At 48.7% G+C, this 10,226-nt stretch overlaps 1 long non-coding RNA gene across 1 annotated transcript; it reads left to right on the top strand.

The window, feature by feature from the left end:
- Nucleotides 1–4,591: 4,591 nt before the first annotated feature.
- LOC139825613 (uncharacterized) lies at nt 4,592–8,627 on the top strand. Its single transcript, XR_011735793.1, has 3 exons — nt 4,592–4,887; nt 5,065–5,215; nt 7,884–8,627. It is a non-coding gene; the product is annotated as an uncharacterized lncRNA (long non-coding RNA).
- Nucleotides 8,628–10,226: the final 1,599 nt, after the last annotated feature.

Below are 10,226 nucleotides of genomic sequence, written 5' to 3' on the forward strand. Positions count from 1 at the left end.
TGGCAAACAACTACAATTATAAACCCCAAACCTAATGACTGCATTTTAGCATAGCCCTGTGCTTAGCAGCTCACAGTAACATTTATCCTGCATCAGGCTGAAAGGAGATGTCCATGGGGAGTTTGCTGTGAAATGCTTGATTTCAAAAGCCTGCGGCAAGTTGATTCATGTCTATTTAATTTTTCCAGGCAGTTTCACTAGAATGCTGTATATAAATCAAATACAAGGTTAGCAGCAGAGACGCACCAAGTTGGGGAAATACTGTATGATTTTAATTAAACTACATGCACAAATCAGGCAGTGGTGAAGGTGGAAGAGGAGAGGGAGAGAATTGTATCACCCCGGATAAGCCAATATTTTTGAACAGAAAAACAAATAACCATTTACTGTGAAAAGTCTGATCTCAAAAGCAGCATTTTGTCACCGTGCTGATGTTCATAATCAATTTAAATCTGGAAGAAACCACGCTCGAGCACAGAAAACACCGCAGCCTGGAATGGGCGTTAATTAGGCTGTGGCAGCTCAGCCTTGCTCATCTTTTACTTACTCCCCAACTTTATGGGCTCTGTCAGGCACAGTTCATTCTCTGGCAGCCGTGATTTACAGACGGTGCTGGTAAGCAGCGTTGTGCTGGTGACAAGGACATCTGCACTGTCCCATGCAGCCATCAGCCATCCCCAGGTGGGGAACTCAAGACCCGCGTTTAGCAAAACCAGTCGTCCCACGGCCACGTCTGCGCGGAGCCACACAGGAACGCACTCAACAGCTTGGCTGGACAAAACATATGGAAACCATACAACAGCCCTTCCGGAGGGCAGGAGTTCTGGAAGAAAGCCCCTGTAAAACTGTTTCTATTCTTTGTGGCCGTGGGACTTGCAGCTGAGGATGCAGAGGCAGGACTGAGGTTGGGTCACCTCCGTGCAGGAGGATGATGATGCAGTGACCAGAGGGCTCTAGGAAATGCAGGAGCCACCTTAAGGTCCTCTATGAAGAAGCCATTAAACAGTCTGTGTTTGCTTTCCCATCTCCACACCCTGCAATGTGGAAAAACAACTGTGCCTAATAAGCAATAGGCCATGCAAGGATAAATGCATATCAGGTATAAGATAATGGAGTCTATAAATACCTTGGATAGATAGGCATTTCCTTCCCTATCTAAAGACTAACACTAAAGTTGTCTACTTTGAAAAACAAAGTAACGTACCAAACAGCACTCAACAATTAAATCAGTGCCTTGAATTGAGTAGTTGCGCTTGCGTGTCTGTACTAAAATAGATTACAATAATTTCTTTGTATTTCCACCCAAGTATTGCAGCAACCACTGACTTCAGCGCCCAACACACTTTGTTTCGGCAGGAGGCAACGGGTGGGAAAGCGTCTGCCCCATAATCTGTGGCCTCAATGGACAAGATAGAGCAAGTCTTGGTTGATCCTGAGCCTGTGAGAGCAGAACGATGAGTCTCAGTGTAGGCGATGGCTGGAGGGGACTCCAGGGACTCTCCACGGGTCCACCCAAAGCTCCGTGTCCCCGCAGCCACCCAGTGCATCCACACGACAGGGACCCATTAGCTCCGATTAAAGCCACAATACCCCAAGCCCCACGAGGCTCGGTGCTGTTGAAGCCGTAATGAATTTTGCAGGGTTTTTCTCCTCCTTTTCCCCACCTCAATCACTCTCAACTACCAGGCATGAATAATACAATAACGCGTTGCCTGGCGATTGCTGTTGTGTTTTCCTTTACAAATGCAGTCGGGAGGAAGCAAACTAGAAACTGCCTGCAGGAATCGGTTGTTTAAAGAAGACGGCCCAAGGGGTTGAGGTTCAGCAGATGGAAGATGCTCCAGAGGCCGATCACAGCCTGACCTGGGACGGTGTTTACTCTCCAAGCACCTTTTACACCCCCGTGCACTGCAGGAAGGGGACAGAAGGTGTGTGTAACTAATACCACCGTGCAAGGTGCTTTGCCATCCTCTACTGCAAAAACAAATAGGGCTGTAAAAAAAAAGAAGAGGCTTTCAATAAAAAAACATAGCGTTTGGAGCAGAGAAGGGGGTTTTTTGTACTTTAAGTGAAGCAAGCTCATCCCTTAGAAAACTTCTGGCTGGTGATGCAGAGTGGAGCTGGGGTTATCTGCCAGGATAGGTTTGCTCCCATCAGAAAGAAAAAGCTCTTCTGGCTTTTAATTCTCTGCAGCACTCTGAATACAGGCAGGTAATTGCAAAAGAGCGCAGAAGACGCTCGCACCGCCCCTTTGAAAGCCCCTTCGAGTCCTCTCCGGTGGATGCACAAAGGCCCAGAAAGAGGGCATGGAAGTGTTCAGAGGCACACTCCACTCAGAACCCAGCGCAGCATGGGTTTTTGGAGTGGCTCATCACTCGCAAATTGTCTTCTCGGGCCAATTATATGCTGGCCTGAAAGCGGCAGCTCCAGTACAGCTACTCCAGACTTATAGCAAAGGCTATAAGCAAGGAATTGGACGTGGCATTGGAATTGGGCAGCCGTGTGTCCTGTGCACAATGCAATGAGCAATCTTGGCCGTAGCCTTTAGATACTGCAGCAACATAGAAAAACAGCGGAACTAAATAATCTCAGAAAATACTCACTCCTCCAGTCTAATGACGCTGCTCTGAACAAGCACAATGTGCTTAAATATAGACCCTGGGACGCTGTACCGTTGCGTGTTGGAAAAACAGGACAAGTTCCAAGATTCCAGGTCCAACCTGATCCCAAGAAGAGGAGCCGTTAAGAACTGGAATACTTCAACAAGGAACAAGACCTCAAGGAATAAATGTTCTTGGTGTATTAAACGATGCACCAGCCTTCGGTGTATGTGAAGAGCAAGGGCAATTAATAAGGTATATTTAGCATGCTAAGCTGAGGTGTTCAGCTCCCACAGCAGCTGAGATGCAGCAATTTAAATCACATTTATCTCAAAGATCAGCCTGGCTGTGACTGCAGCTGGCGAGCGCTGTCAGCTCTCCCCAGATATGCTGATTTTCTCAGCGGGGGCTTGTGCTCGCTGCCGCATGGTCCCGCGGAGAACAGCGGCTCTGGGCTGGGATGCAGCACAGGAGGAGGGTCCGGATGATGCTGGACTGGTCCGGGTGCCCTGGGAGAGACCAGCAGGGAGAATAGCGGCTCTGGGCTGGGATGCAGCACAGGAGGAGGGTCCGGATGATGCTGGACTGGCCCAGGTGCCCTGGGAGAGACCAGCGGGGAGAACAGTGGCTCTGGGCTGGGATGCAGCACAGGAGGAGGCTCTGGATGATGCTGGACTGGCCCAGGTGCCCTGGGAGAGACCAGCGGGGAGAACAGCGGCTCTGGGCTGGATGCAGCACAGGAGGAGGGTCTGGATGATGCTGGACTGGTCCGGGTGCCCTGGGAGAGACCAGCGGGGAGAACAGTGGCTCTGGGCTGGGATGCAGCACAGGAGGAGGGTCTGGATGATGCTGGACCAGTCTGGGTGCCCTGGGAGAGACCAGCGGGGAGAACAGTGGCTCTGGGCTGGGATGCAGCACAGGGAGGAGGGTCTGGATGATGCTGGACCAGCCAGGGTGCCTTGGGAGAGACCAGCGGGACCTCATGAGCCGTTTCCACAGCCTGAAAGCATGAAGGGAGCAGATGGTGCTTTTCCCCCACTGCTCGGTTACCGTCCGGGTTCAAAACCAAGAAACATAGATGGCTTTTCAGGAAACACCCTGAGCACGGCCCTGAGTCAGTACAGGAAACACCACACCCATAAAGCCCTCCAGAGGTACTACTGGTGAGGACAGAGATATCTACCTCCTCAACAACTTGAACTAAAACCCTTCAAATATCGTTCATAAAACAGTTTTTTTTTTCCCTAAAATTTCATTAATTAAATAATATTAGTCCTTATGAGAATCACAAAAGAAATCTGTAGTTGGGACTACAGCTGTCTCTGAACAGATTAAATGTGTTTGCTGCCTTTGAACTCGCACGCTGAGTATTCCCAGCCTGTGGCCACCCAGTTTGCCACAAGGCACCTGGCATTTGAGACTCAGGGATAAAAGAAGCTGGTTAAAATGAAATTAATATCCTACATAGAAGGCTGGATCAAAGTAGAAAATAAAGACCTGAGCTAAGCAAAATCTGCGTGCAGATTATTAGTTAAGCTTCCAGAACTTGACATTAAGGTTTTGGAAACAAAACATTTGGAAATCACGTAAAGAGTTTGACTTTGAAGCCAGAAGAAGATCCGGAAAACACACAGCAGACAGGGAGTGGACCTGATGGTCCTGGTACCCAGTGACACCCTCCAAAGCACGGTCCCAGCCACCCAAAGGAAGCCATGGTCCCACTGTCTCTGCTCGGCCAAGTGTAAGTGGGTCTCTTTCTAAGAAACTTCTAGAAACAAACATTTATTGCTCTCAGGCTTCACAGGCAGTTGATAATAGGGACCCGCAGACCCAGCCAAGTCCATGCACGGCTTTCATAGCAAGCCAACACTCACAAATACTTCCCCTCCCCTGGAAATATGTTTCCCAGCTTTCCCCAGCACTAATAAACACTCATTTTTCTCATGATAAAATCAGTCCTGCAGCACTGGCTGTGGCAGCTCACTGCTGACCTTAGCCCTCTGTTCTCCAAGATATAACAAAACTATTAGAGGTTTTTAGAAACTGGAACAAAACATCTGTTTCCTTTATAGCAGCTGCCACCTGGAGAACACAGCCAAAGCCGGAGCTCTGTGACCCGAACTGTCTGTGCGAACCGCAGCGTTTCCAACTGCAGCCAGAAGGACGCTTGGCACCTCCACAGCTTTTCGAGAGCTTTGCAAACACCACAGCAGCCCCAGTGCATAAAGATGGTCCTGGTGGAGGAAGGCACGACGTGACACGGGGATGTTTGTCCTGTGGAGTGCAGGTAAGAGGGGAGAAGCTCTGGGCAGAGCCTGGCAGGGCTGCACCAGAAGCACAGAGATGCTGTGGGATGGGCTGGGGGTGCCACTGGGAGGGGTGGGTGATGGTGGGCATCCCCAACAAGCTCTACCATCTGCGTGGCAACTCCCAAACCAGCTTCATCCACGTACTGTGCCCACAGGATGCCTTTGAGGAGCTGAGTCACCCTTGGCCAGGGCTGCAGTCATCGAGAGATGGACGGTGACTTGGGGCTGAATCACACCCGGGAGCAATTGATTCCCTGACTCAGGGTGAACCCCAGCCCAGCTCATTCCCCACGTGCAGGATCTCTGGTAAGTGATGACAAAGAGCCAGGACAAGCCCAAACCACGAATGCCAGACCCTAAATCCCGGACCTCAAGCGTCACCTCCTGTCCCCGCTGGCTGCTGCCCTGCCATCCACAATAACGTCATCTCCATGAGATAACTGATGAGGAGAAAAGGGACCATTCAGATTACAGGAATTAAAGTTTTAGAAAGGGGTGAGATATGAAAAATTAAGAAGAATAGAAAATATAACCAGCACTCTGAAGCAAACAAAAGCCGCTGTAGGTTAAACAAAGCATCCCCAAAACTTTACAGTGCTCTGACAGATAGACAGCAGTCTCCAATAATTAATTGTGTCCCGGTATAGCCGAATGAGCCACCATATGTGAGTGTTGACAAAACAATTTTTTTCCGGTGGCAAGTTGCAAACTGTGCAGATCATCAACTCAGTGAAGAGCTGAAAAGTGACACATTTTACTAGCTTCTCCTGCTCTTGTGAGAAAGTAGATAAATCTGCGTGGGACAGGGTTATTAGGAGGGAGCGGATCCGATAACAGCTTGGGTCTGGAGCCGCTGAAAAAAAAACCCACTCTTTGCAGAATTTAGGGTTTGATGTAGGTGGGAATTCACAGGAGCAAAGGGGCATTTGAGATGAAGCTCTTGCAGGAACCCCATGAGACGTGGCCACCTCCCGCTTGCTCAGCATGAGGCTGCAGCAATGGCCTTGGCACCATCACAGCCAAGAAGGAAAGACAGACAAGGGCTGTTGGCAGAACGGCCACAGCCGAACAGGCTCAAAGGTGCAGACCAAAGCATCCTTGGGACTGGGCTGTGCGGGGCTGGGACAAACTAGCAGAGCAGGAGCTGTGGTATGGAGAGAATCAGCACAGGGAACATCCTAGTGCTGCCTTTCTGATTCTTCACAAGCATTAAATCCACTCATTTTATTTTCTATATTGATATCCATTAACAATTGCACTTGAAATGGCTGGGAAAAAATATTACACAGCAAGCCAAGGAAGCCTCTTGGAGATAGTCCAGACTGACAGAGCCGAGTTAAAATGTAAATGCAGAGCGACTCTTCTGGGGTTAGGCCAGGCATAAATCCACAACAGCTCTATTAAAGTTGCTCCCAGTTCACAGCGCAGAAGAGGAGAGTTGCTTCGGTCCTGGGGCTGATCCTGAATCCACCCCAACTGAACAGAAACCTGGCTCCTAGAGACCAAAGTCCTCGGAAGCCTTTGCACGCTGTCTCTCCACGTCGTGCACAGAGCTCTCCCCTCCTCTGCGTTTTTGTTTCAAAAGAAAGAAAACACCCCTGTTAACTTGACAACCAACAATAGCGTTAAACCCACCTGCTCCTTCATCACGTAAACGAGCCTGAACAGCAGCAGGACCACACGCACACCTTGAACTGCAACGAGGGAGCTGGTGGCTGGGAAACGCTGGACGTGTGAATATCCATCTTATCTCCAGAGCTACAAAGGCCAGTAGAGATCAGACATGGTAAGATCAGGGCATGGTAAGAAAAATACGCACCAAAAATACCCAGTTATAACAACAACCGCTACCACCACCAAACAAACAAACCGATCCTGCCCTATGGGATGTTTTACAGCCTAATTACAGCCCCCAGACTCCCCCGCATTGGCTTCAACGACCAGCACGCAGTCTTTAAATGAACCAGTGGGGACTTACGGGCAACAGGTTCAGGTCTCACTCCCAACCTGGTTTTGACACCATGTTGAGCAGCCCTTCCTTCTGCAAAGGTGTTTCCCATCCCACAGGATCTTCCAAGATCAGGAAAATAAAATGTTTTCTCTGCTTTTTCTTTTGATGGGGTCACCGAGAGGATGACCAAAGAGAGTCATGAATCCAGTGCAACCGGAAACGTTTCAACATGATTTAGGAAGAGAAATGGATGGTCTTCAGGTCATGGAGGAGGACTCGGGACTAACATTGAGTTTTAGCCGTCGCATTGTTAGTCTTCCCATTGGGGTCACTTGCCGTCAAGTCACAGCTCTTTTTTGGCATGGTCCAGTTTTCCTTCCTCACATCTTTATGACAACGCATGCACAGGACCCTTGCACACCACGAATCCCCAGCTGTCCCCCCGTGTCCCAGCAGGGCCCTGCGCTCTTGTTTTGCTCAGCTAATCCAAGGTGCCCACTTCAGCTCTATACCTAATGTGGCGTGTGTCTTCAGGAGATTATTTGAAGTGCTTATTTTTGTGCCTAGAACCTTCAAAGGCAGAGTTATTAAGTGTATTTAAAAGGAAGAACTGGTCCAGATAAAGCGGGGATGTAATTAGTTACAAGCTAGTGTACTTTGATGACAAAGCAGCATTTAGCAGGCGCCTGGTTCGCAGCGGCTCTGTAGGGTGTGCTAATTACTGATAGCAGTCACAGCCGGGGGAAGCCTGACACTCCTCTGATAAAGCAGAGCCTTCCAAAGCTCAGCTGCTTGGGTTTAACTCTTGGTGTTTAACTCTCAGCCAAAGCCTGGACTTTGGCATGCAGCTCTGTACAATTAACTGTGTTTGAAAGCTCGGAGAGCGGGGAAAAACCCCAGAACTTTTCAGGTAGGTTTACACACTGGGATCCTGGCTGCTAGCAGCAAGGTGGGGAAAAAAAATGCGTTTTGTTTTCCCAGAGAACCTGTTTTCTTTCTTGATGCAACTCCTTTCTGTCTCAGCATCCCCCCAGGGAACGGAGAGGTTCATCTCCAATCTGTGCACAACCACAGGAGCTGAGCTCTTAGGGCTAAACCAGGAACATTCTCACAAGGCAACAGAACATCAAATGGCACCTGAGTCTTATTTTGGGTGTGTGTACTTGCGTGGACCAAAGCCTGACGGTTGCGTGCTGTTTACTCCATCATCCACATGTTTTTGGGAAGGTAAGTTGTTCATAACGTCTTTTTGAGTTCCTTAAATCCAATTACCTCCATCCAGGCTCTGTTCCTAAGGAATCTGTATTGTTGCTATCACTGATGAACATACAATTAACTCATGGACCTAAAGCTGTGCCAACAGCAGACAGGAGCCGGTAATTTCTCCTTCCACACCAGTGACATGGTACCGCAAGAACCAATCTCAGCAGCACAGGGTAGAAGAGTAAAATGGAAACTATTTCCATATTTATTGACAAATTTAATTTACAATCTGAGCTTCCACTTTGGAGAGAATATATATTTTCTCTCTAAATGTATCAGTCTTTAGCAGTCAGCCCAGCAATAATGATTTCTGTGCCTGCAGACACTTTTACACTGGGTGCAGCAAATTTATAGGTAACACTTTTGAAAGAAAATAGTATTAAAATTCACCATTTAGGAGTAAGCTGTAAATTAACTGTTACTGAGCAGACGGGGGGTAAAAACAAATTTGGTGTGCATGTGTGTGGCTTCCCTATTGGTGTTTGGTTAAACGCCTGCCCAGCTGAGCCTTGGATTCGCACTCGGAGCCTGACGAGCATCTGAGCCACTCAGAAGGGAGGGAAAAATAGAGAAGAATGTTCTAGCAGATTTCATCTGACAATATTAAAGCACTTGATAAATCACAATTAATCCCAAGACAAAAGCCTCTTGCGAAAGGGGGGAGAATGATTGTCTCCTTCATCTCTTGGTTGGGACAGGGTTAGACCCAGGGGCAATTATCAGCAAGGAAGGTCCTGCAGGAACAAAACACTCAAAGAAATACAGTCACATTAAACCACACGCTGCCTCTATGTGACCCTGCAACACCATCACATCCCATCCTCGAGAAGAGCCAGGCAAGGCAGTTCCAAACCTCCCTCTGATCAGCACAGCAAAGTGTTATCACCAGCGGGCTGTTTCGAACGATTGTGTCCAGTTGTGGCCCCTCAGCTCCAGAAGGACAGGGAACTGCTGCAGAGAGTCCAGCGCAGCCACCAAGATGCTGAAGGGAGTGGAGCATCTCCCGTGTGAGGAAAGGCTGAGGGAGCTGGGGCTCTGGAGCTGGAGAAGAGGAGACTGAGGGGGGACTCATTCATGTTTACAGATATCTAAAGGGGGAGTGTCAGGAGGATGGAGCCAGGCTCTTCTGGGTGACAACCAGTAATAGGACAAGGGGTAATGAGTTCAAACTGGAACACAAGAGGTTCCATTTATATATGAGAGAAACTTGTTCATGGTGAGGGTGTCAGAGCCTGGCCCAGGCTGCCCAGGGAGGTTGTGGAGTCTCCTTCTCTGCAGACATTCAAACCCGCCTGGACCCCTTCCTGTGGAACCTCAGCTGGGTGTTCCTGCTCCATGGGGGGATTGCACTGGATGAGCTTTCCAGGGCCCTTCAACCCCTGACATTCCGTGATTCTGTGTGATCGACGGCCAGAACTTAACATTGCATTCAAAATACTTGTAAGCCACCTGGCACAAGCTACTCCACAGTAACAAAACTACAGGAGCGCGAGTTTGCGATCAGGAGGTGACAGACTGGGGGGGACGTGGGAGAAGGTGTTGCCAGAAGAGTTCCATTTCTGCCTTGTTCCCTATGGAAACAGGGCTCTGAATCTCACAACGCGACACCTTCTCAGCAAGCCTTTCCTCTCCATTTACTTTTAGACTCCTGTAGTAAAAAGGCTTTTTCACCCCTGTAAAACACGGGAACAGAGCCCCTCAAGGCCAAAAAGAAGAAGAATACGAAGAATCCCTTTTGTTGGTTTTAACTGTCTTGATGCATGCTGCCTTTGTGATTGCAGGACTGGCCTGGTTTGTTTTCATTATTTTAATAGTTAGACTGTGATGCCAACAAGGACACAGAATAAATGAGGTTTGTTTTTTCTTAATATCAGAGATGGGTCTTCAGCTGTACAAACTGGCACCGTTCCCCTGAAGTCATCAGAGCCAAATTACACTTACTCAGGGTCTGGCCCCGTGACAAAAATACATATTGTTTTTTCATTTCCATCTTACTTCAGGAAGAGCCTTAAAATTGCCCCTTTCTACCCATCTGCTGCAGTCCCAGCAGAACGTTTCCAGCTCTGCTTGCAGCCCTGGCCGATAGCCACCGCATTTCTAGAA

This window comes from Patagioenas fasciata, chromosome 25 (genome assembly GCF_037038585.1).
Source record: "Patagioenas fasciata isolate bPatFas1 chromosome 25, bPatFas1.hap1, whole genome shotgun sequence".
Lineage (NCBI taxonomy): Eukaryota > Metazoa > Chordata > Aves > Columbiformes > Columbidae > Patagioenas > Patagioenas fasciata.